General features: G+C 46.1%; 1 pseudogene; it reads left to right on the top strand.

The window, feature by feature from the left end:
• Positions 1-19284: 19284 nt before the first annotated feature.
• LOC149389991 (uncharacterized) overlaps positions 19285-27804 on the top strand; it is a 42605-nt pseudogene continuing 34085 nt past the window's right edge.

The following is a 27804-nucleotide window of genomic DNA, read 5'->3' as shown; positions in this document are numbered from 1 at the left end:
AGACGAGCTTTGCAACTTTCTAAGAACTTCTCAAAGATCAAGCTTCAAGAAAGGTTAGTAAACTTCTTAGCTCATAATAGTTTTTAATTACGTGTACTTGCTCTTTTGTCTAGATTAGTAAAAACTGGTTTTACTTTTAAAAGAAAATTTTTAAAATTCCGCCGCTTACCGAAGCGTTAATTATTTTCTTAAACCCTAGATCGATTCCAACAAATGGTATCAGAGCTATGGTCAAATATTAGCATGTACATGTATTTAAAATTATGAGCTTGAAAATCGTTTTCGAAAGTTTACTAATTTTGTGACAAGTTAGAATTGTTATCTTATATTTTTTTTTAATTTATTGCTCATGCCTTTAAATTAAAAATCATGTTGATTTTCTATGAGTTTGGGATGATATTAAAACACATTAGAATCAGCTCTAAAAGTTTTTAATTTTTTATATTGAAAAACGTGTTTTAAAGGTTTGAGAAATTTCGAGTAAAATTTTGTGACTAGTTTTCTTGTTTTACTAGTTTCTTATTTTTACTTGAATCGTTTTATGCTTGTTGTTTTTACTTTTATGCCTTGTTATTACCTTGCTAATATAACACAAATAAAAGCTTTAACAACCTTCATAAAACGATCCGTTACACTCGATTCTTTTTCGCACCTACAAAGGACCAAGCTTTAATTATTTCTTTTTCTTCGAGCTGGAGTAAACCCGCATTAAAAGTGGCATAACTCTCTTCTCAGAAATTGAAATTTTATGATTTTTGAATCAAATTAAAGCTCTGTCTGTCCTCTGTCCAAAGCCACCGGTTTCGGCTCAAAATGACATCGGAGCCGCCAGTTATGGCGATTTTACTCCGAGGTGCGCGGCTGTTCCGAAACTCCAGTTTTTTAGAATTCCGGATTTTCAAACCCCACTACCATGAGTTATAGAACTCTAATGAGAAAAACATTTTGTGCAAAAAAAATTTTCATATGATTATAAACATGATGTGTAAGATTAAAGTGTTTTGATTTTTGAAAGTTTAATTGAAATTGAGTTTTTACAAAACTAGTTTGAATTTTGAAAACCCGTTTTCACTTTCAAACTTGAAAATATTTTGTCATCCAAATCAAATAAGTTTTCAAAATGTTTTCAAAACTATATCTATATCACATATGTTCAAAATCAATATGCTCTTGAAAATTTGAGTGGGAGGTCTCCTTGTAGACAAGCCGAAAAAATAAAAAGATGTGTAATCTCAAACTTTCAAGTGTTCGAGTGAGTTGAAGTTCACACTTCCCTCACGCACTTTCCCGAAATAGAAAATAGGAAAAGATCGAGTATGTACCTTGTGCCTTTATGCACTAATACTGCTCTGAAAATGTCGATCTAGGATTCTCTTCTAGTTGTCCGCTCTGTCGCTCTTTAACTAGGAAATCCGTTTCCGAACTTATAAGAGTCGATGAACCAACTCCAAAAACTAAGTGGGAGGGTTATACTTGTTGTTTGTAACCCACGATCCCCAACACTAATGAAAGAAGCAATTAAACGTGGGACTAAGAGCCGCTCTTGCGACCCTCTCTTAAATGGGAGTACTCCAAGGCGTTTTTGTTTCGATCATTGCTCAATGAGCTACGTCCGAGAGTGAGACGATGATGGCAAGGCCTCCCCTTGGGGGATTGTTTTTCAAAGTTGACCTTTTGGACTAAGTGGTTGGTTGCACACTTAGGCTCAATCCCTAGTAATCCTCCCTTGAGGCTCTGCGAAAGGATGTGAGTGATCAAACCAATTTAAAAGGTGGCTAGTCAAAATTGATGTATTGACATCTTGGCTTAGCATTAATGATGTGTCATTTACTTATAAAAGGAGATTTTTTGCGGCCTTCTCTTGAGGGAGTAAATTATCGTTTGGTTTATAACACCTTTGGATTTTATAAAAGTCTTAATAAAACTTAAATCCTAAACCAAAGACTAATCATAAACTTGTTTCAACTTTTATAGGCAATATGTCTCTCAACCCTCTCTCAACCATTCTTTCCTCGAATAAACTCGAAGGCGACAATTACGTCGACTGGAAACGTAACCTCGACATAGTCCTTACTGTCGACAAGCACAAATGGGTTCTCACAACCCCCTGTCCTCAAACGAATGAAGATTCGACGCAAGAGGAAAAAGACGTCCTGACGGGCTGGCTTCGATCCGATGAGATTGCGAGGTGCTACATTCTGGCATCGATGAACAATGTGTGGCAACAACAACATCATGATTATGAAACTGCCACCGATATGCTCTACAATCTCCATGAGATGTTTGGAGGGCAAGGACGTCAAGCTAGGCAACAAGCGGTCCGACAATTCATGAACTGTCGTATGAAGGCTGGAACTCCCGTTAGAGATCATATGATGCTGATCATTAGCTATCTAAACGAAATGGAGATCCTTGGATCCGAGATTGATGGGGAGACTAAAATAGATATGATCTTGGAAACTCTCCCCAAAACCTTTAATACCTTCAAGTTGAATTATTCCATGAACAAGCTAGAGTACACTGTTACCGAGCTTATGAAGGAACTTCAAACCACTGAGGCACTAACTAAGAAAAAGAGGGCTCAAGGAGAAGTACATGGTACTGCCTCCACCTCTGGATCTAAGAAGAGACCTCGCAATGCCGAGAAGAAGAACCAACCTAAGGTTCAAACGAAGAAGAAGGCGCCAAAGGCTCCGAAGGTGGACAAGTCTAAAGACAAGTGCCACCACTGCAATGAGCCTGGTCACTGGCGTAGGAACTCTCCTGCCTACCTCAAAACCAAAGTAAAACGTATTGTACTTGTTACTGAAGCTTGTTTAGTAGCTGATAATGTATCATCGTGGATTATTGACTCCGCTGCTACTAACCATATTTGCTGCTCCTTAACTGGTTTTAGGAAAAGCAAAAGCTTAGAGGATGGCGACTTCTGCTTCAAGTGGGGTGATGGGAGCGTGGTGTCTGCGAAGGCTGTGGGATCCGTGACGCTATCTTTTGAAGATCGAACTTTAAATTTGAATAATGTTTATTATGTTCCTTCCTTTGGGAAAAACCTAATATCTGTTGCTCAACTTTTCGAGCAAGATTATTATTTAAAGTTTATAAAGAATGGAATTCGTATTTCTTTTTCTAATTCTTTTGTCACTGATGCATGTATGAAGAATGGTCTTTTTTACATTTATCCCACTCAACCTTCCATCTTAGATACTGAAATAGATAATGATCTAATTAGGGAGCCAAAGAGGATCAAACTTTCTGAATCCTCCGATCTAACAAAATCAACATACCTATGGCACTTAAGACTTGGTCATATCAGTCTAGATAGGATTAAGAGACTTGTGAGGGATGGTCCACTCCAAGCCTCTGCAATAGGTTCACTACCTACTTGTGAATCCTGCATAGAAGGAAAAATGACTAAGCGACCTTTCTCCGATAAGGGTCGAAGAGCCACTGAGTTGCTGGAACTAGTACATTCTGATGTATGTGGTCCGCTCAACCAACAGGCACGTGGAGGATACGAATACTTCGTTACCTTCACCGATGATTACTCACGATATGGGTTTGTCTATTTGCTCAAACACAAATCCGAGACCTTTAACGTATTTAAGGTCTTTAGGGCTTTAGTGGAAAAGAAAACTGGCAAAGTGATCAAAACCCTTCGATCTGATCGAGGTGGTGAGTATATGTCTGGAGAGTTCGATGACTTTCTTAAAGAAGAAGGTATCGCTTCTCAGCTTATCGCACCTGGCACACCTCAACAAAACGGAGTGTCAGAGAGAAGAAACCGAACTCTCATGGAGATGGTTAGATCAATGATGAGTTACTCATCACTCCCTCTTTCCTTTTGGGGATATGCCCTCGAAACAGCCGCTTATATTCTGAACCAAGTTTCGTCCAAGACGGTTCCTGGTACTCCTTATGAACGATGGAATGGCCGTAAAGTGAATCTTGGCCGCATCAGAATTTGGGGTTGCCCTGCACACGTGCTAAGGCAAAAGACTAGCAAGTTGGCTAGTAGGTCAGAATTGTGCCTGTTTGTGGGATATCCAAAGGAAACCAAAGGTTTCATTTTCTATAATCCCAAGGACGATAATACTTTCGTTAGCACGAATGCTCGTTTCCTTGAGGAGGACTTCATGAAGGATGCGAAACCTAGAAGCAAAATTGTGCTTGAAGAAAAGTTGGGAGAGGAAGCTTCTACCTCATCTGTAAGAACTGTTCTTACCCCAACTGAAACACAACCTAACTCATCAGAATATCGTCAAGTATTACTTCGACGTAGTGGGAGGGCTACTCAAAAGCCTGACAGGTACATGTCTTATGGAGACTCTCTTGTAGCCGTCTCTGACATGGATGATCATGTTTCCTATAGCAAAGCGATGGCTTGTTCTGAATCAAACCTTTGGCTTGACGCCATGAAAGTTGAAATGCACTCGATGTATGTCAACAATGTTTGGAAACTTGTAGACCTTCCTGAAGGGATTAAACGCGTAGGGTGTAAGTGGATATACAAGAAGAAAAGGGGTCCTGATGGGAACGTCGAGACGTTTAAAGCACGACTTGTGGCGAAGGGTTATACCCAACAAGAAGGGATTGACTATGAAGAAACCTTCTCGCCAGTCGCGATGCTTAAATCCATCCGCATACTCCTATCCATAGCTGCAGCTCTCGACTATGAGATCCGGCAAATGGATGTCAAGACAGCCTTTCTGAATGGCAATCTTGACGAGCGCATTTACATGGCTCAACCAGACGGTTTCGTGGAAGAAGGTCAAGAGACCAAGGTTTGTGAGTTGCTTAGGTCCATTTATGGATTAAAGCAAGCATCTAGGTCATGGAATATTAGATTCGATGAAACTATAAAGAGCTTTGGCTTTGAACAGTCAATAGATGAGCCTTGTGTTTACAAGTTAATACACGAGGTAAAGTTGTGTTTCTGGTACTATATGTCGATGATATACTACTCATTGGTAATGACGTGGGTAAGTTATCTGAGGTTAAAGTCTGGCTAGCAAAGCAATTCGATATGAAGGATCTAGGAGAAGCCGCGTACATTCTGGGAATCCAAATCTTTCGAGATAGGAAAAACCGGACCATGTCGCTCTCTCAAGCATCTTATATTGATAAGGTGATGGATCGCTTCTCGATGCAAGACTCCAAGAAGGGTCAAACACCCTTTAGGCATGGAGTTTCACTCTCTAAGGACCAGTCTGCCAAGACTGCACAAGAAATTGAAGACATGAAGAAAATTCCTTACGCCTCTGCCGTAGGAAGTCTCATGTATGCTATGCTTTGCACTAGACCTGACATTTGTTTCGCCGTTCGTGTAGTTAGCCGTTTCCAATCCAACCCTGGACCCGAGCACTGAATTGCTGTTAAGCATGTTCTTAAGTATCTTCGAAGAACTAGGAACTTGATGCTTACATACTCAGGTACTGACCCGACTATGACGGGATATACCGACTCCGATTTTCAAGTGGATAAGGATTCCAGGAAATCCACTTCGGGATCTGTGTTCATCCTTAATGGTGGAGCTGTTGTGTGGAGAAGTATTAAGCAATCTTGCATTGCTGACTCCACGATGGAAGCAGAATATGTGGCTGCTTGTGAAGCATCCAAAGAGGCTGTATGGCTTAGAAAATTCCTTAAGTATTTGGAAGTTGTTCCAAACGTCGACGAGCCCATGACCCTTTATTGTGATAATAGTGGGGCTGTCGCTAACTCAAATGAACCTCGAAGCCATAAGCGCTTTAAGCATATTGAGAGGAAATACCATTTGATTGGAGAGATCGCGCAGCGCGTAGACGTGGAGGTGAAGTAGATCTCTGGCAGATCCATTCACCAAGGCCCTAGCGAACATGGTCTTCGACCAACTTCGAGAGGGATTAGGCATGTAGGACTACTCACATCTTCTTTGAGTCAAGTGGGAGTTTGTTGTCAATGGTGCCCACAAGAAGAGTAGTAGTGTCTATTTATGTACATTTGATGTCATATAGTCTTACGAAGACTCTTGCTTGTAATTGCTTATTCATTAATATAAAGTTGAAACGTTCATTCATTCTTTCTTTGTTTGAAGATTTATGATAAAACCTTAGTCTTTTAGTCCATAAACAAACTTAACAACTTACGAAGAGACAAATGTAGATTTGCATGAACAAACTCTTCGTAGTTTGCTTAAAATGATATATTCGCAATCTTAGGGTCAAAGGACTATTGACCTCAGTATGATTGTTAGAAGAATCTATGATGTCTAGTTATGAGGCATTGAGAGTTGGAGACTCTATAGTTCTTCTAGGTATCTTCCGAAGGTACTGAATTGACCAGTGCACTTCTAGAGACAAGATAAGAACAAACCATTTAACCTCTTATGTCTCGAAGTCACTATGTATGAATTGCATCATGCTTACCTTAATCCTGAAATGAGACATGTCATTTCACACCTTAGTATTCTCATTTGAGAAAGTCAGAGTTCGGACTCACTATGTGATTCCGAACAGGGCCTATTGGTGAAGTACTAAGTTGTGAGTATGTCATGAGTAACTTTGTGAAGTTCTCATATATATGGAATTCACGTACAAGATTGCTGAAATGCAATGTATGTCACCTCATGCTTTGTTCCTTGGAGTGTGAATAAATGAACTGGCCAGTGTCCAAATTGAGTCCTGACTCTTTTGGATGAAACAATGTAACTTGTTAGCTCCTCGTCAATACATTGTTTCTAACTTATTCACAAACGACAAAGGAGTTGAGGAAATAACAGCTAGAAGGGTAAAATGGTAATTTAGTAAATCCCGACTAGCTGATGACATTCATGAAGGGTAAACATAGATAATATTCAGTGGATCCGCTCATCATAATTAGGTTGAATTCTTGAGTAGAAAATAAATTCATTTGAACCGAGAGATTTTCAGTGTCAACTCTTTAGTGGAGTCAGTTGGCATTAAGCTAAACTTGGAAAAGGTTTGTGAACTTTTGAGTCCAAGTGTTTAGCTCAAGCTTTGTTCATTTGGGTCCATGAGGTCACTGTCATGAATCACATCGAGTAGGAATAGTTAAACTGGAAGCTAAGCCAAAACAAGAACGAAAATTGTCAAAAGGGTATTTTTGTCTTTTGAGACATAGGATGAAATGAATGTCAATAAATTTTTGACATGGTCATTTGATGACAAGTAACACTCGGCATAATATGATTAATTGGGCCTTGTGGATTAATTTCATTTCATAAGAATTTTATTGAAAATTCTTAATGGGCCTTTCTCATGTTGTTATGAAGAAATGAAGAAGCTTCTAGAAGCTCCTTCTAGATGTGAAATGGGCGCCCAAATACCCAAGAGAAAGAGAGATTATTTTGTGCATAAATGTATCAAGATACTTGCTAAAGGAAAAAGAGAAAACAAATTTCCTCTATGAGGAAACAAGGAGAATCGGCCAAGGCAACCAAGAAGGGAAACAAAAGAGGAAACTAATCCCTTGTGGATTGAATGAGGTGGGCGCCTATGTTGATAGGAATGGGTAATAAAAGATTGCTCATAAAGGCTTGGAAAATAAGAGGAAACTACTTCTTTCCAAGGCCAACCCCTCTCCTATAAAAAGGACCCTCATTCCCTTCATTTTATTCATTCCACACAACTTAGAGATTGAGAGACTCTCTCTCTAGACATTGTGGCCGAACTCCTCTCTCTCTCTCTACTTTATTTTTTATTTTGTTTTGGCACCTAGGTCCTCATTCGACCTAGAGTTTAGCTCTGTGACTTCGAGACTCGTTCTTAAGTCGTAGTGTTTAAAAGTGCCCACTCACTAATTCCTTTTCTCTCGAGTGATTTAGTGATAGAAACTTTCGTGGTTGCTCGAGGTGCCGAGGAAAGAAAGAGGGACGTGCTGCGAGGGGAGACGAGCGTTGCAACTTTCTAAGAGCTTCTCAAAGATCAAGCTTCAAGAAAGGTTAGTAAACTTCTTAGCTCATAATAGTTTTTAATTACGTGTACTTGCTCTTTTGTCTAGGTTAGTAAAAACTGGTTTTACTTGTAAAAGAAAATTTTGAAATTTTCGCCGCTTACCGAAGCATTAATTATTTTCTTAAACCCTAGATCGATTCCAACATGCACAAGCCCTCAATGATGGATGTTATTGCGTCACTGTCGTCGAAGCGTTTGACCTTGTTGGATTCCGTGGTGAACCGAGTGAGATACTGTCTCAAGGACTCGTTATTCTCCTACCTGATTGACCATAGGTACATTGTAGTTTTCTTTTGAACCATCGATGTAGAAAATCGTGCTAGGAACAAGTCCTTCAAGTCTTTGAATGATTGGACACTCCCTAGTCTTAAATTCTTAAACCACTCGAAACTGGGTCCGGTGAGGGTAAGACTAAAAGCCTGGCATAGAGCCCTAGGTGAGATGCCCTGCATCGTTATCCAAGTTTCGTAGTGTTGGATGTGATAACTAGGGTTGGTTTTCCCACTGTATGGAGAGAGATTCGGGAGTTTGAAGTTTCCCGTGCACACCTCAGCAAGGATTTGGGCAGTGAATGGCGAGGAATGTTCTTCTACGACTGCGTATGTATTACCGGCCAAGCCGCCTTCACGTAGATCATGTACTTTGTTGCGAAGATTGAGAATCATGGTGATGACGTCAAGGCCAGTGTTGGGGGGTCACTCCCTGTTCGGGAGGAGTCACCTGGCGTCTTTCATTTGACCCTTGAGCCGTGCGAGGGTCCCCATTGATTGGGGCCACAAGGTTGTGACCTTGGCGGGCATTCAACCTCTCTCGTAGGTCTTCACCACAGTTGTTCCGTTGGCCGTAAGTTGATCCCTTAGGTCTTGATCAGTGGCATGGGGGCGTGAGCTTTGAGCCACATGCCTCACTCGCCGAGTCGTTTGACCTTCCCTGACATTTCCTCTCTGACAAGGTTGGTCATAGCTGATCGTCGGGAAGTTTCCTCTCAGGAGGAAATGGGTATCGCCTTTGTCTTAGGTGGTGGATTCGAAGGACCAGCTTCAATCTCTACATGGAGTTCCCCGTCATTAGTGAGAGAAGTCTCGATGTCCGCCAAAATCTCCAAGCCCTCGTAGTCAGGATCGTATGCATGTCCTTCGTCTACGAGGTCTTCGGGTTCCCTATGAGGAATACCTTGCATAGGTCCCTTGCCCACTAGTTGGCGTGGTACCTCACGTTGGCCACTCTTAGTTGGCGGATCTTCTCCTCCATCTCGAGGATACGATTGTCCCGGCTATCCTAAGGAGGAGGTGGCGAGGGAGTGTGACTCTCGTCGTTGAGAGACTCCTCGTCGCCATGCACTCGGGAGCGCAAGAAGTATTTCTTCACTCCGGTTGCATTCCCGGGGTTATTCACGCCCTCAGAACGAATGGGTGGTTGACCGTTCATGTCTTTCACAAGTCGAGAAAGAAGGGGTCGAGTTGTAAAAGGGATTTCGGACTGTATAAGGTTGGAAGTCCCCTCCTTCTAGCGCCAAAATATTGTCGCACGAAAATGAACAACGATTAAAAACCTCGGGCGGTTTGATCCAAGGCCGGACCAAGTGACCGCGCCCGGGCCATAAATGTGAACTCGAACACCGAGTTGCACCCTCCAGACCCTACTAGAGGTTGGTTGCCTACGTACCCGTCGTCCGGGATCAGGTCAAAACGTAGTTCAATGTGGGTGTGGGGGCTATCTTGGGCTCGGAGGTTGAGAATCTAAGACTTTGGAGAAAGACCTAGCTTTTAGCTTCTAGTGAAGACTTTAGAGTGGACGCGTAACTCATAGCTCAGAGTTCTAACTCAAGGGCCAAGAAGCTGGAGGCAGCTTGCGCTGTGAAGACTCGTGTCGCAGAACTGGAACGCGCTCCCTCTCGTCGAGAGGGGTTCTCGGATTTTTGAGCCGAGCCGGTAGAGGAGGAGAGAGAGCTCTTGGAATGTCACAGAAGCATGGTGAGAGAGAAGAGAAGAGAGAGTTCTCAAAAATCTCTAGAAGAAGTGAGTTCAAGGTCCCACTCAAGTGAAGATGTGGGGGGCTATTTATAGGCTTGGGAGAAGCCTTGGGACGGCCCTCTTGAGGCCCACCGGATGGCAAGGCGCAGGCGTGGCATGCGTATGGGGGGACCCCTCGGCCAGGACGCGGTGCGCACGAGGTGTGACGCCCGACCAGGCGTGCGGCACGCGCGGGTGTGAGGCCCTGCCATGCGTGGGGCGCGGCGGGGCCTAGATCCCGGTCGGGAGCGCTATCCGGCCGGCTTCCCGGTAGGGGCGTGCCGGTGCTCGCCGAGAGAGATCTGGCCAGCGCTGGGGCGCTCGGCCGAGGCAGTAGGGCGCGCACGGGCGAGGGAGCGAGGCGCGCGCGCGGGCTAGGAAGTTGGGCGCGTGCAAGGGTGCGCGCGCGGTCCGGAGGGCAAGGGGCACAGGGGCGCGCGCGGGCCGGTGGGCTGGGGTGCTGGGACGCGCGCGGGCCCGTTAGCCGGGGGCCCTCGAAGCGTGTACGCCCGTGGGCCGGGGGCGCTGGGCGTGTACGCGAGCCGGGGGCCCGACGATGCAGTGCGCACGCAGACCAGGACGTGAATGGACTGGGGCCCCTCAGGAGGTCCGGCCGGCGAAGCCCGATCGGCGCCATATCATTTTTGTTTTTCTGGTTTCCCGAAAATGACCGGTAACACTACGTTTGACAAGAAACTCGTGGGACTAATGTTGTCTGCCCTGCGACGGCCGCTAGGGGTAACGAATTCAATACACGTCGCAGTCTGAAGAACCATCCGCCGGCCAAGGCTCATTCGGCCGACTCCCGGCCGGCCAAAGCTCGTCTGGCCAAGGCCCGTCCGGCCTTCTCTCGGCCGGCCAAGGTTCGATCGGCCAGTGACCCAAATCGCATGGCCAATGGCCAATCCAACTCACTCGGCCAACGACCGATCCAACTCGCTTGGCCAACGGCCGGCTTAGTATCGCTCGACCAACAGCCGACCCAACTCGCTCGGCCAACGGCTGACCCAGTCTCGCTCGGCCAATGGCCGGCCTAGTCTCGCTCGGCCAATGGCCGGCCTAGTCTCGCTCGGCCAACGGTCGGCCCACTCTCGCTCGACCAATGGCCGACCCAATTTTGCACGGCAAACGGCCGGTCTAACTCACTCAGCCAACGGCCGATCAAAACACTCTTCACTCCGTATTAATAGAGACCTTGACTCTCTCCTGATGGTAATTCAATCTTGAGTCTCGAAACACTGTCGAACTCGTACTTCACTCATTTCACTCATCTTTGGCCTCTAAATACCTTAATCCTCTTATCCACCTCAATCCCATCAATTTTGAGCTTCGGAGACGTAAACAAAGGCAACCCATCTGTTTCACTTTGATAGCTTCTCGTTTACCCTTTTTTCAGGTACGACGACGATCAACATCACCCCGACCATTGCTAGAGTAGACTTAGGATACCAAGTCTAAGATGGTCGAAGCCCAAACGTGACCACTTGGTCCGGCCTTGGGTCGAACCGTTGCGGGTGTTAAATAGTTGTCCAAGAACGGCGAAAACATCCTTCACAACGAAACCTACTACATCGAGTACACAGACGCGAGTTCGATCTGTCACACTTGGAATTCGGAACACTTGAGTCAGTACTACTAGTAGCCAGCACACAACCCCCCCCCCCCCCCCCCCCCCCCCCCCCCCCCCTAATTTATTGCATTTTTTTTTTGTTTTTTCCAAATTCAATAAGACCATGAGCCAATCTTTAGGACTTCCAAATATTTTCGCAATACCAATAAACCAAAGTTTTTCAGGTTAAAAAATCTACTTTATCAAGGTCTTGCAGTCATCAAGACAACGCTTGTAAACTCAGGAACTTGAGGGGCTAGTAACATAGGCATCTTGAAAGGAGATCCTCAAGAAAAAACATATTTATTGACACTCATACCATATTTTGTCCTAATAGACAAAATTACCCTTTAGACAATTTTCGTAAAATTCGTCTAGTTCAACACTTGAACTTGTTTTGACTTAGCTACTAGTTTAACAAATCCTACTATAATGATATCTGGTAGTGACCTTATGGATCCAAATGAATAAAGCTTGAGCTAGAATTCTTGGACACAAAAGTTCACAAACCTTTTCCAAATTCTAGCTTAATGTCAACTGACTCCACTAAGGAGTTGACACTGAAAATCTCTCGGTTCACAGGAATATGTTTTCTACTCATAATTCTACTTGATTGTGATGAGTGGATCCATTGAATATTATCTATGTTTACCCTTCATGAATATCATCAATTCGATGGGATTTATAAAATTACCATTTTACCGTTATAGTTGTTATTTCCTCAACTCCTTTGTCACTTGTGAATAAGTTAGAAATAATGTATTGACGAGGAGCTAAAAAGTCATGACTCAATTTCGACACTGGTCAGTTCATTTATTCACATTCCAAGGAACAAGGCATGAGGTAATATACATTTCATTTCAGCAATCTTGTACATGAATTCCATATCTATGAGATCTTCACAAAGTTGTTCAAGACAACTTCATAACTTAGTACTTCACTGATAGGTCTTGTCTATATCACATAGTGAATCTAGAACTCTGACTGACATGTCTCATTTCAAGATTAAGGTAAGCATGATGCAATTTATACATAGTGACTTTGAGACATAAGAGGTTAAATGGTTTGTTCCTATACTGTCTCGAGAAGTGCACTAGTCAATTCAGTATCTTCATAAGGTACCTAGGAAGAAGTATAGAGTCTCCAACTCTCTATGTCTCATAACCAGACATCATAGGTTCTCCTAGCAATAATATCGAGATCAATAGCCCTTTGATCCTTAGATTGTGAATGTACTGTTTTAGGCAAACCATGAAGAGGTTGTTCATGAAAATCTATATTTGACTCTTCATTTGTTGTTAGCTTTGTTTAAGGACTAAAGACTAAGGTTTATCAAAAAGCTTCAAACAAACAAGGAAGAATGAATGAAAGTTTCAACTCTTTATTGATTATTCAGCAGTTACAAGCAAGAGTCTTCGTAAGATTTTATTACATTAAATTTATGTAAAATATGACTACTTCTCTTCTTGTGGGCACCATTGCCAACAGAAACACGCAACAGTTAGTTGGAAGAGAAGCATAGTGAGATTTTGTTTGAGCCAGCTCCATCTGGACAAGTCTCATGCGGCAAACAAAAGTCGAAAAGGATCTTCTCACCCCACATAGCACGTTCGAGTACCTAAAGCAATCAAAGGCACAAGTTAAAAATGTGCGACTGGAGTGAAAGTTTCAACAAGACGAATGGAGGAGAACCCCACGTCATTGCACGAAACAACATCCTTCAACACCTTCAGACAAGATTCTCAAAGGCCTTGAGAGCATTCACCTTTAACCTCCATGGCTTCCATCACCACCATGTAATGCGTATGCTTCCATTCCGAAAGCACATTCGAAGGCACGGATGTTGACTCCTGCTTTAGGGAAGCACGAGGGTAACACTCGACCAAGTGACTGGCCCCAGAGCTTTTCCGGCAAGCGCACGCTGCGATTCAAGACTGAGTCGCTATGAAGGCGCTTGAGTCTCGAGAAGACTTCGCCAGCTGCACCGAGCCCTCTCTCTTGATAAGGGACCAACAACAACAAACGAAGGCGAGACTACCTGATACAACGAGACCCATGGGAGAAGACTTAGTGCGAGGGACTTTCTTCGCTATCAGAAGGCTCTTGGGATCGGCAAGGAGAGACAGGTACAACCCAGTCGATGCCATCAACTCCTTCTAGCGAAAGCGATTGCTAGTTTTCTGGTCATCGGACTTGCTTCGGATTGCCTTCACAAACTCAAGATTATCCGCCGCCACGCTGACGGAGAAGTCAGCGAAACACTGTAGTGGCTCCGCCCCAAAGGCTTTCGCTATAATCCACACCTAAGCGATCCTGCTAGTGGTCTCACTATTGGTGATAATCTTTGCATTTGAGCGGTCCCGAGCAATATGGAATCCAGGTTTAACAGTCGCCTTGAAAATAGTGACGAGGTTGCAAAAATCGTATATGCTCATGGCGCGCTTTGTTCGGCTATGCCATTCCATGTGGCACGTCGCAACCAAGCAAAAGAACACCGGGCTCATATGAGAATCACGCACCCCCTATGCGCAAGGTGCTGTTGAACGATCGGCTAGAAGGGCAAGCGCAACCCTCATTGAAGACTCGCCATGGACACCGCGGCAAAACCGTGCCCCGAAAGAAAATGATTGGCTTCCGAGATTGGCTAGAGAAGCGACACCGAAGTTGTAATGTCGTAAGAATCCCGAAGGTTGATGAAAGCGTGTTGCATGATCAAACTCCTAATATAGATCCCCGTGCAACGAAACACCTTTAGACCAGGAAGGCAACCCGGTCAAGAACCACTCTCGCTTGTCCACGTATCTGGTCGAAGAACCAGCATCTACCTCCGAGACCTCGGAGTCTCGACACCCAAAAGAGTAGTCGCCCTTCGAGTCAGCCAAGACGGCCATCATAACCTTCCCTGAACGGGTCACGGTCAACCCCTTATCACTTGGAAAAGTCTTCGAGTCATCAACAGGCTCTTCAGACTCTGACATAATGAGATCATCATAAGAGATTTCTCATCATGAACAAACTTGGACGAGACCTAGCCAGAGATTGTTGAGACCAGCAGAGCGCAGCTCGAATGCCTGGTGTGGCGAGCTGCGCCCCTCAACCACACATCATCCGCACAATCCGCCTGCAATCAGCCAGATCGATCATGAGTCGCAGCACGCTTCCCCATGGTGCACCGCGCCAGTCCACTTCTCATGCGCACAACGTCTAGTTAGTGCGCGAGCGTCCTTTAGCTCCAAAGGTTGAGCGACGGACGCACTCACGTCCGCCTCGCCCACATTGAGCCACTGCTCCGGGAAATTTGGATCCTCCTCCACCTTTAGAGGAATCTTCTCTAATCCCACAAAAAAGATTAGTTCGTGTATGCTTAGGGTCTAGAATCAAGTGAGAGAAATCCACCTCGAGTTCTTCAATTGAGAAAGAGAATTGATTTTCCACCGTGCACTTATGTCGAGAGAGAAAGAAAAGTGGGAGATAGCGTGTGTAGCTGTGAAAAATAAAGGAGCCTTGTGTCTCTATAGGCACATGGGAAGGAGAAAAAAAAGTAATATTCTTAAAAGAGGAATCGTACTCCTACTCCAATGTTGATTATTTAGCAATGTCGAACGTTTAATTTGATTATTTTCTAATTTTCGGGTCAAAATATATAACAAAAATTAGTTTGAACAAATTCGATTATTAAATCATATTTTAAAATTTTTTTAACTTTTAGGCAGGACAATAACGAAGAAACACAAATTAAAAAGAGAATATATATATATACATGTATATATATATATATATATATATATATATATATATATATATATTGAGATTATATATATTTGTGTTGAAAAAAAAAAGTAGATAGGGTTTAGTATGTTTATCTATACATGGAATATGTAGAACGTATAAAAAGAGTATATGTCTTATTTATTTTATACATTTTTTTAATGTCATACATATATAGACACTCACACACACGAAGGACGAACATGACGCGGATTTAGGGTACGTTTGGCGTTGCTTATTTTTAGGTGTTTTTGTATTTTTAGAATTTTAAGTCAATTTTTATGTTTGGTAAGTCAAAATAAAAATAGTTTACTAAAAAGTTGTGCTTTTTTATAGGTAAATTTTAAAAGCAGATATTTGATACTTTTTCTAAAAGCCACTTTTGTATGGATTAGTTTCTCTCTCCACATACTATTTATTTTTCTTTCCGTAACTTTTATTTTTAGGGTTTCTTTCCGTAACTTTATTTTTAGGGTTTCTTTCCGCAACTCTTCTCACAATTCTCTACAACGAAAAAAAAATAAAAAGGTATGTGATTTTTATATTATTTATCCGTGGTCATTGAAGTGACGGTAATCAAACAAGTCTATGTTAGATTCCATGTTTACACACTACTACAAATTAACATATTGGGTGCGGAAGGGTATTAGGTGCAACATGTCGCACCTAAATGTCGCACCTAAGCACATATTAGGTGCGACATGTCGCACCAGATAGTCCTCTAAGCGACTAAAAATTTCGCTGATGGTTAGTGCTATCTGGTGCGACTTTGTCGCACCTAATACAAATTTGTCGCACCCAATACTATTGGGTGCGACAAATGTCGCACTTAACGTGTTTAAAAATTGAAACGGTCAGAAATTCCCCCCGAATATTTTTGTTTTCCCAAAAACATATTTGGTGCGACATTGGGTGCGACATGTCGCACGGAATATGTTTTTAGGTGCGACATTGTCGCACCTAATAGTTTTAGGGTATTTTAAATACCCGAGCGTCTTCTTCCTCGAGCCCACAGCCTCTCTCTCTCTCTCTATCTAACCGTCTCTCTCTCCAACTCGTTCATCTTCCTCCGCCGTGATCTCCCCCGCCGCCGTGACCCACGTCCAGCCACCGCCGCCCGCTGCCCAACATCCAGCCAACGCCGCCCGCTGCCCCACGTCTAGGAACGTAAGTCTCTTAATATTAATATGCAATATATATGTGATTCATATTTTAATGTTGAAAAATTACAGCAAAAGGAAGATGAGAGTATAGGCTCGGCTTTAGCGATATGGTCAGAAAAACACCATGACGCTAAGGGATCGTGGAGGACGGACTTCACGAAGACGCAATACGTAAGTTAATTTTTTTATTTACTATATTTAATTACTTTATTTCTTCTTATCTGATAAGTTTTTTGTGGTTTTATTTTGAAGGATCAAATCACCGCCTAGACGATAGATATTTTGCGGCAAGCGGCGGAGCAAAACGCCGTGATCTCCCAAGAAGATGCGGAGATGTACGCGATGCGTGATGTTTTGTGAGTACGCAGAGACTGGGAAGTCGGTTTAGGGCCTTCGATCCCAAGGTCATCGTTGGGTGTTGCCCAAACGCTAGATAGAGGCTCGTCAAGTTCGTCATCTTTGACCGATCCATTGGTTGCCGAGATGCGTGCTCAGATGGATGCCCAACAAGCCGAGCTGCATGAGATGCGGCAACAAATCGCCTTCCTCAGCTAGATGCACAACCAGCCTCCCACGACTCCCCAACCTCCGCATGCACCGCAAGCAGGTGGGACTGATCAGCAGACGCCAGGTTCCACGCCGGGTTCTACGCCTGGTTCTATGGATTTCTTGCGAGACCGTCCTTACGGAAGCGGCGGAGCGAGCGGCAGCGCGTCAGGCAGCGGTGGACGAGGACGCAGAAGCAGTTCCCGAAGTTCTGGCAACTTATTCGGTACAGGGAATTCTACTATCGATAAGTTTTATAGGAAAAAAATTCGGAATTCATTTTTTCGCTTTTTTGGAAAGAATTTGTTTTTTTAATTAAGAATTCTATTTTCAGAATATTATTTCTAATTAATTTAGAATTTCGTTAATTAATTTTTATTTAATTTTAAATGAATTTTGATTTAGTTTTTTAATTTTGTATTTTTTTTAATTTAAAAACCATATTCGGTGCGACAATTATTGGTGGGAATGGCATTAGGTGCGACTGTGTCGCACCCGATATGAATTTACCCGCCAATTTTATTAAATTTGGCAGGAAAATAGCTTGGGCATTCGGTGCGACATGTCGCACCTGAAAGTGTCGCACCTAAAGGTGTAATTATTCGGTGCGACATGTCGCACCGAATACCTTCTGCGACGGGTTATCCGGTGCGACGCTGTCGCACCTAATAAACTTTTAGGTGCGACATTTTAAGCATTGGGTGCGACATTCGTCGCACCGGATAACGTTTTTGTCCTAGTGACAATTTTCTGCTAGTTTTCATGTTTTTTGCTTTGCTTTCAATCAGTCACATGTCATTTATATTATTTTAATATATGGAGGGATTTTTTTTATTGTGGTAGACTTTTAAACGTAGACAATACAAAACACATATTTTATTATATAGGCTTGATATTATAACGCATAGTCATAGGCTCATAGGTAACATATGGATGTGTGTATGGAGGGGTTTTTTGCTGTGGTAAAATTATTATATATTATTATTTTAATATGTATATAGGATGTGTACGTTTTAGTTGCTGAAACTTGAATTGATTTGATAAAATATTAAAATTAAAATTTACATGTATTATTTCGGCTTTAGATGGATAGCCAAAACAACCACAACCAAGTAGAAAATAAGAATATTAAATCAAGAGTGAAAGCGGTTTGGGACGCGCAGACTCTCAATTTATTTTGTGAGTTGTGCGTTAAAGAAGTTGAATGTGGACAATGACCAGGAACTCATTGTACGAAGGTTGGATGGGAAAACTTGATCAAGAACTTCAAAATTAACACCGGAAACACGTACGATAAAGTTCAATTGAAAAATAAATGGGATTATCTCAAGAACGATTGGAAATTGTGGAAACAACTCATTGGCAAAGAAAGTGGTCTTGGCTGAAACATTCAAAAGAGAACAATCGATGCAAGTGATGAATGGTAGGACAAGAAATTACAGGTAATTATCAAATATTTAGAATTTATCTACATTTTGTGAGCATTTATCAATCTAAAAATTCATCATTCATTTTCTAGATGCACCCTAATGCAGCGAAATTTTGAAAAGAAGGTTTTCCACGAGAATTTGTAGAGATGTTAGATGGGATGTTTATGAAAATCACAGCAGCTGGTGATCATGCTTGGACACCTACGTTTGGAACTATCCAAGTACGGTTAGCAATGGAGTAGAAGATGTTACTCCACTTGAGATTGATAACGAGTCACATGATTCGAGTACCAAGAAAAAATTTAACTCTAAATCAGGCGAATTCGGTTCCTTGAAAAGAAAAAGAGAGAGCAAAAGTGCGAAAATCGGAGGTGCGGTGAAATTATCAACACAAATTGATCGCTTATGTGAAGCTGTCGAAAAAAGGAGTGCACCGGCAACCACATAAAATGATCAACTTGATTCTAGCATAGCCACTGTTATGAAAATTGTTACTTCCTTACCTGGAGTGGAGATATGTAGCGACTTACATTTATTTATAACCAGGTTGTTCATGATCAAGGGGAAAAGGGAAATGTTCATGTTAATTGAAGATCCGGACAAGAAACTTACATGGCTCAAATTTGAATAGTCTGAAAGAATATGACACGTCTTTTTTTTTTTACTACTTTTAAGTTATTTTAGGGATATTTCTAAGTTTGTAACGACTTTCTTTTACTTTTGAATGTCATAAGTTTTTTTTATATATATATTTGATCTTTTACAGTTTGAAAATTTTGTGTTGTTATATAGAATAATTAGAAGATGAATATTGACGAGGACGAAGAACGTATCACGGATCAAATCATCTGCACGGCTGCCCATCTTATTCGACAATATTATGTGACTTACATATACAAGACTCCATGTATGACTTCTTCTCAAACTGGACATGCGTGGCTGATGGAGATGTTAAGAGGACATGGACATAGATGTTATAATATGTTCAGATTGGACATAAATGTGTTTATGGAATTCAGCACTGAATTAAGAAGCAACTACGGATTGTAAGACTACAAAAGAATGGCTGTTGATGAAATGTTGCCCATGTTTTTATTTACATTAGGTCATGGCGCTTCAAATAGATTAGTCAACGAAAGATTTCAACATTCTGGAGAGACTGTCAGTAGATATTTTAATATGGTGTTGGATTGCATATGTACGAGGAGTGTAAACAATTTGAAGCCAAAAGATCCAAAATTCAAATCCACTCCAAAAGAAATTTTGAAAGACAATATATTCATACCACATTTTAAGGTAATTATGTTTTTTCTTCTTATAAATTTTATGATTAATTTTTTTTCCTTTCTTCATTTACCTATTTTATTGATTTTTCAGGATTGTATTGGTGCTATAGATGGTGTCCATGTTTCTGCTATCATATCTCCTGAAGATCAAGTACCATTCATTGGAAGAAAAGGAGTTCCAACTCAAAACATCATGGCAGTGTGTAATTTTGATATGCAATTTACCTACGTATATGTGGGGTGGGAAGGTTCGGCTCATGATGCCAGAATATTCTTAATAGCTTTGCGTGATCCTAGTCTTAAGTTTCCAAAGCCGCCTACAGGTTCGTTTCACATCAAGTATACTTTTATCGAATTTTAATAACAATTTATTATTTCTATGTTTTGAAATTTATTTTTATTTCATAGGTAAATATTACTTGGTTGATGCTGGATGTTGTCGCTGTTTTTCGGACAACGATTTAGGAGTCAAAGGCGGTTAGACCCAAGGCCGGACCAAGTGGCCTCGCCTTGACTCGAGCGTGTCGGACTTGGTATCCCAAGTCTTCCCTTAGCTGTCAATGGTGTTTGAGCTCGCCGGCATACCTGAAAAAGATAGAAGAACCGTGAGCTAAGAAAGGAAAACAGAGGGGGTCCCTCTGTTTACCTCTCCGACGCTCAACATTAGTGGGATTGAGGTGGATTATAGAGGTTTAGAGGTGGTGAGAAGCCAAAGGTGAGAAAAACGAGCGAAGTCTGAGTTCGGCAGCGTTTCGAGACTTAAAGTTGGATTACCTGGACCAGGAGAGGGGCCCTGGTATTTATAGGTGACCAAGGGGTGCTTTGGGCGTCCCCTTGGCCGAGGGCCGGCTCTGAGGCGGCCTTGGAGAGGAGGGACGGCTCTGAGGCGGCCTTGGAGAGGAAGGACGGCTCTGAGTCGGCCATGGAGGAAGGCCGGCCCTGGAGGAAGGCCGGCTCTGAATCGGCCATGGAGGAAGGCCGGCTCTGGAAGAAGGCCGGCCCTGGAGGAAGGTCGGCTCTGGAGGAAGGCCGCCTCTTAGTCGGCCATGGAGGAAGGCCGGCTCTGGAGGAAGGCCGGCTATGAGTCGGCCATGGAGGAAGGCAGGCTCTGGAGGAAGGCCGGCTCTGGAGGAAGGCCGGCTCTGAGTCGGCCATGGAGGAAGGCCGGCTGAAGGGTTCACTCGGCCATTGGCCGAGCTAACTGCATGGCTAGATGACCTTTGGGCCGGCCGTGGGCCGGCTGATCTTTGGCCCGGCCGTGGGCCGGCTGAGCATATGGCCGGCCATTGGCCGGCTGACCTTTGGGCCGGCCATGGGCCGGCTGACCCTTGGGCTGGCTGAGCATATGGCCGGCCATTGGCCGGCTGAACCTTGGGCAGGCCATTGGTTTGGGCCGGCCAATGGCTGAGGTAAGGTCTCGCCGTCAAAGGCTTCACGCCGGTCTCGCGGGTCGAAGCGATGCCTTCTTCTTCGTCGGTCCGAGACGGGCCGACAACATTAGCCCCCCGAGTTTCTGGTCGAGCGTGGGTCGAGCGGAAACTCAGTACTTGGGCTGACGTGCGGACCCGGGATGAACGCTCTCGAGTTTGTGGTCACATCGTAGAAGGGCTTTCAATGCGTCGTGATGGACGGCTTGTGTGCGTCGCGAGGGACGGCCTTTGTGCGTCGCGAGGGACGACTTTTGTGCGTCGCGAGGGACGGCTTTTGTTCCGGGTTGATCGTCCGTGGCTTATCTTCTCGACCTACCAATGAAGGCGTGATCGATTTGCACGGCTTGGGCCTCGGGGGGCCTTGGTGTCACGTTTGTGTGACCGGGCTTTCCGCGGACGCTGGCTAGACCAGGTACGTCCGACGGACGCAAGCCTTTGAAACCCATTTGAAACTCGCTGCCTTTCGGCTCACGAGCTGGGCGGCGAGCGCGATGCCACATTTGCGTGGCGAGGTTTCCCGTAGACGCTGGCTAGACCAGATACGTCCGGCGGATGCACGCCTTTGAAACCCATTTGAAACTCGCTGCCTTTCGGCTCACGAGCTGGGCGGCGAGCGCGATGCCACATTTGCGTGGCGAGGTTTCCCGTGGACGCTGTCTAGACCAGATACGTCCGGCGGACGCAAGCCTTTGAAACCCATTTGAAACTCGCTGCCTTTCGGCTCACGAGCTGGGCGGCGAGCGCGATGCCACATTTGCGTGGCGAGGTTTCCCGTGGACGCTGGCTAGACCAGATACGTCCGGCGGACGCAAGCCTTAGAAACCCATTTGAAACTCGCTGCCTTTCGGCTCACGAGCTGGGCGGCGAGCGCGATGCCACATTTGCGTGGCGAGGTTTCTCGTGGACGCTGGCTAGACCAGATACGCCCGGCGGACGCAAGCCTTTGAAACCCATTTGAAACTCACTGCCTTTCGGCTCACGAGCTGGGCGGCGAGCGCGATGCCACATTTGCGTGGCGAGGTTTCCCGTGGACGCTGGCTAGACCAGATACGTCCGGCGGACGCAAGCCTTTGAAACCCATTTGTAACTCGCTGCCCATCGGCGCACGAGCTGGGCGGCGAGCGCAGACTCGAGACTCAACTCGAGGACTCATGTAGAGCCTGCACGAGGAGTAGTTAGTTGACTTGTTGACTCGGGACTCAACTCGAGGGCTCATGTAGAGCGTGCACGAGGAGCGGTTAGTTGACTCGTGGACTCGGTATTTGACTCGAGGAGTGAATTCGAGTTGAGAACTCATGTAGAGCCTGCACGACGAGCTACGTGAGGATTTGGCACGAGGAGTATCGGTCGACTCGTGGATTTGAACCCAATTCGAGGAATGAGCTCATCTCGAGGAGGTATGTGAAGAGTCGGCACGAGGAGTATCAGTCGACTCGTGGATTCGAACTCGGCACGAGGAATGAACTCGTCTCGAGGAGGCATGTGAAGAGTCGGCACGAGGAGTATCGGTTGACTCGTGGACTCGAACTCGACTCGAGGACTCATGTAGAGCCTGCACGAGGAGTTTCGTGAAGATTTGGCACGAGGAGTATCGGCCGACTCATGGATTTGAACCCAATTCGAGGAATGAGCTCATCTCGAGGAGATATGTGAAGAGTCGGCACGAGGAGTATCAGTCGACTCGTGGATTCGAACTCGGCTCGAGGAATGAACTCGTCTCGAGGAGGCATGTGAAGAGTCGGCACGAGGAGTATCGGTCGACTCGTGGACTCGAACTCGACTCGAGGACTCATGTAGAGCCTGCACGAGGAGTTTCGTGAAGATTTGGCGCGAGGAGTATCGGTCGACTCGTGGATTTGAACCCAATTCGAGGAATGAGCTCATCTCGAGGAGGTATGTGAAGAGTCGGCACGAGGAGTATCAGTCGACTCGTGGATTCGAACTCGGCTCGAGGAATGAACTCGTCTCGAGGAGGCATGTGAAGAGTCGGCACGAGGGGTAGCTTGTCGACTCGTGGACTCGAACTCGACTCGAGGAATAAACTCATCTCCAGGAGTTACGTGAGGAGTCTCTCTTTGGGACCTCCGGCCTAACAATCGACCCCTTGAGACTTTACTATTATTATTATTTATTTTCTGTTTCGAGAGAGTTAGCCCAGCACGTTTGGGTGAACTGATGAACCAAATTCAAAGATGTTTGGACGAAGTGATGAAGTCGCTCCAGCTCGACTAGACGAAGTGGCGAGCTTGACTAGACGAAGTGGCGAGCTCGACTAGACGAAGTGGCGAGCTCGACTAGACGAAGTGACGAGCTCGACCAGGCGAGGTGACGAGATCGACCAGGCGAGGTGACGAGCTCGACCAGGCGAGGTGACGAGCTCGACCAGGCGAGGTGACGAGCTCGACCAGGCGAGGTGACGAGCTCGACCAGGCAAGGTGACGAGCTCGACCAGGCGAGGTGACAAGCTCGACCAGGCGAGGTGACGAGCTCGACCAGGCGAGGTGGTGAGCTCGAAATCCCAACAATTCGTTATAGTCGGCACGAGGAGTATCAGTCGACTCGTGGACTCGGACTCAACTCGAGGACTCATGTATAGCCTGCACGAGGAGCCATGTGAAGAATCGGCACGAGGAGTATCGGTCGACTCGTGGATTCAAACTCGACTCGAGGAATGGACTCATCTCGAGGAGTTACGTGAAGAGTCGGCACGAGGAGTATCAGTCGACTCGTGGACTCGAACTCGACTCGAGGAATGAACTCATCTCGAGGAATTACGTGAAGAGTCGGCACGAGGAGTATCAGTCGACTCGTGGACTCGGACTCAACTCGAGGACTCATGTAGAGCCTGCACGAGGAGCCACGTGAAGAATCGGCGCGAGGATTATCGATCGACTTGCGGATTCGAAACTCGACTCGAGGAATGAACTCATCTCGAGGAGTTACGTGAAGAGTCGGCACGAGGAGTATCAGTCGACTCGTGGACTCGGACTCAACTCGAGGACTCATGTAGAGCCTGCACGAGGAGCCACGTGAAGAATCGGCGTGAGGATTATCGGTCGACTTGCGGATTCGAAACTCGACTCGAGGAATGAACTCATCTCGAGGAGTTACGTGAGAAGTCTTTCTTTGGGACCTCCGGCCTAAGCATCGGCCTCTTGAGACTTTATTAATTTTTTTTTTGAGTTGTTGTTGAGTTGTTTTTTATTGAGCATTGATCCCTGTTAGCCCCCCGAGTTTCTTGCGTTTGTGAGACAAAGGCCAAGAAACTCTCGTGTTAGAGGTATACAATAATGTGTGTTACATTTTTCCATGTGTGAAATAACTCTTTATTGCAATAAGGGGGTCGTTACAGTTTGTCATGGCACTTGGCCTTCTTTGAAAAAAGGAAATTACATTTTCGCAATAAAAGTTATCACGAAGCCGATCGAGTTCGGGCGTGAGTCTAATGGCGGAAACCGTGGTAGTCGTCACGGCGAGTGGTGGGCGCTTGTCTCTCTTTGGGACCTCCGGCCTAACCATCGTCCCCTTGAGACGCCTCATTCCATCCGACGAGTCGGGCGCTCGGTCGGGGTTGTCACCTTGCTAACAGATGTGATGAATTCCCTGAGATCCCCACCTCGAATCAGGGAATCAATTTACTTCCTAAGTTGGTACCATTCAGTGGTTGCGTGTCCGTGATCTTGGTGATAGTCGCATTGCTTGCTTCTGTCCCGTGTCGCGGGGTCCGCTTTCAACGGGGTCGGGGATCCTAGCTTTTCCTTGTGTAAGCTCAAGATCCGGTCGGGCGTCGTGTTGAGAGGGATGAAGGATCACTTCGGGGTCGGAGAAGGAAGGTCATTAGGGACTCGACCTTTTCTGCGCCTCTTCCTTCGGGAGTCGGGAGCGACGGCCGATGCGGCGAGTGTGGAGGCGCGTTTCTTGTTGGGTGCGCAGTTAGCAGCGTCAGGTGGTTGACGTCCCAAGACGATCTCGCTCGCGATCTCGCGTTGAGCGTTGAGCTTTTCTCTCAAGTCGCTCTCATGAGATCCCTTCCGGGAATTGAGGTGATCTCTCAAGTCTCCGGTGGCCGTCCCTATCACTTTAGGCGAGAGTGTGTCATTTGAGTGACGTTCTCGATAGACGACACGGCCATTGTTGTCGTCATCTCCCCGGGGGTTTTGGACGCGGATGGTGAGCTTGGAGCGTGCCTCTCGGGGCCTAGAGGTTGAGCGCCCCCGTGTACCGTTCGACACTTGTCGTCTTGACGTGGTCGCCCGAGGGTGTCCCCTCGAGGGCGCGTGCGGGTGCTCATCAGAAAGTTGACGTTTCGACGCGGCCGCCCGAGGGTGTCCCCTTGGAAGCGTGCGCGTGTGTCCACTTTCGTGAATAGCGTGGTCGAGGTTGGTCTCGTGGTTGATGTCGTCGACATTGTTGGAGTCGAGGAGGTCGGCGATGAGCGCGCCGGTGACGCCGGGAAGGTCTAGGAGTTCGGCGTGCCTTCGAGCCGTGTCCTCTCGGACTGCGGCCTCGGGGTCAATCGTCGGGTCTCGGGGCTGGCTCTCGTTATCACGAGGTTGCCCTCCAAGACGACGTGCGGGGCTTCGGAGGCCGCACCTCGAGCTAGTTGCTCGGGCGCCCACGGCAGTGGCGGGGACATGACTCATCTCTCGAGAGTCGTAGAAGTGAGAAGAGGAGTGGTAGAGGGGATGCGACTAATGTTGTCGCCAAGGTCGAGATCCCCTCCTTCTAGCGCCAAAACGTTGTCGCTATTTTTCGGACAACGATTTAGGAGTCAAAGGCGGTTAGACCCAAGGCCGGACCAAGTGGCCTCGCCTTGACTCGAGCCTGTCGGACTTGGTATCCCAAGTCTTCCCTTAGCTGTCAATGGTGTTTGAGCTCGCCGACATACCTGAAAAAGATAGGAGAACCGTGAGCTAAGAAGGGAAAACAGAGGGGGTGCCTCTGTTTACCTCTCCGACGCTCAACATTAGTGGGATTGAGGTGGATTATAGAGGTTTAGAGGTGGTGAGAAGCCAAAGGTGAGCGAATCGAGCGAAGTATGAGTTCGGCAGCGTTTCGGGACTCAAAGTTGGATTACCTGGACCATGGGAGGGGCCCTGGTATTTATAGGTGACCAAGGGGTGCTTTGGGCGTCCCCTTGGTCGAGGGCCGGCTCTGAGGCGGCCTTGGAGAGGAGGGACGGCTCTGAGGCGGCCTTGGAGAGGAAGGACGGCTCTGAGGCGGCCTTGGAGAGGAGGGACGGCTCTGAGGCGGCCTTGGAGAGGAAGGACGGCTCTGAGTCGGCCATGGAGGAAGGCCGACTCTGGAGGAAGGCCGGCTATGGAGGAAGGCTGGCTCTGGAGGAAGGCCGCCTCTGGAGGAAGGCCGGCTCTGAGTCGGCCATGGAGGAAGGCCGGCTCTGGAGGAAGGCCGGCTCTGAGTCGGCCATGGAGGAAGGCCGGCTATGGAGGAAGGCCGGCTCTGAGTCGGCCGTGGAGGAAGGCCGGCTGAAGGGTTCACTCGGCCATTGGCCGAGCTAACTGCATGGCTAGATGACCTTTGGGCCGGCCGTGGGCCGGCTGATCTTTGGCCCGGCCGTGGGCCGGCTGAGCATATGGCCGGCCATTGGCCGGCTGACCTTTGGGCCGGCTGTGGGCCGGCTGAGCATATGGCCGGCCATTGGCCGGCTGACCTTTGGGCCGGCCACGGGCCGGCTGACCCTTGGGCCGGCTGAGCATATGGCCGGCCATTGGCCGGCTGAACCTTGGGCCGGCCATTGGTTTGGGCCGGCCAATGGCTGAGGCAAGGTCTCGCCGTCAAAGGCCTCACGCCGGTCTCGTGGGTCGAAGCGATGCCTTCTTCTTCGTCGGTCCGAGACGGGCCGACAACACTGGATATCCATTAATTAAAGGATTTTTAGGACCATACAAAGGCGAAAGATATCATCTTCCAGTATTTCGTTCAAGTGGACAACAAAATGGTTCCCAAGAAGTATTTAATCATGCGTATTCCTCTCTTAGAAGTGTGATTGAAAGAACATTTGGAGTTTGGAAGAAAAAGTGGAACGTACTACGCGATATGTCTAGCTACCCATTTGGCAAACAAGTAAAGATAGTTATTGCAACAATGGTTTTGCATAACTTTATCAGGAAGTACGCAAATTATGATCTGGATTTTGAAGATACAACTGAAGATAACATTGCTATAGATGATGATCACGACGGCTGTTGTCGCACGAAAATGAACAACGATTAAATACATCGGGCGGTTCGATCCAAGGCCGGACCAAGTGATAGCGCCCGGGCCAAAAATGGGAGATCGTAGACCGAGCTGCACCCTCCAAACCCTGAGGTGTGTTTTGGGGGGGTGTGACCGTGCCAAAGGTTGGCTGCCTACGTACCCTTTAGTCGGGATCAGGTCAGAACGTAGTTCAATTTGTGTATTGGGAGGCTATCTTGGGCTCGGAGGCTTTGTGAATCCAAGGCTTTAGAGGGGGACCGGGCTCGTAGCTTCTAGTGAAGACTTTAGAGGGGTCGCTTGCCTCGTAGCTCGGAGTTCTAGCTCAAGGGCCAAGAAGCAGAAGAGCGGTGTGTACCGCAGAAGCTCGGGTCGCAGAAGAGGAGCGCGCT

Source organism: Urtica dioica, chromosome 8 (assembly GCF_054948205.1).
Source record: "Urtica dioica subsp. dioica isolate 48M chromosome 8, U.dioica_male_clone48M_v1_H2, whole genome shotgun sequence".
NCBI classification, from domain to species: domain Eukaryota; kingdom Viridiplantae; phylum Streptophyta; class Magnoliopsida; order Rosales; family Urticaceae; genus Urtica; species Urtica dioica.
The sequence above is the reverse complement of the archived record's forward strand: the minus strand, read 5'-3'. Positions and strand labels throughout refer to the sequence as shown.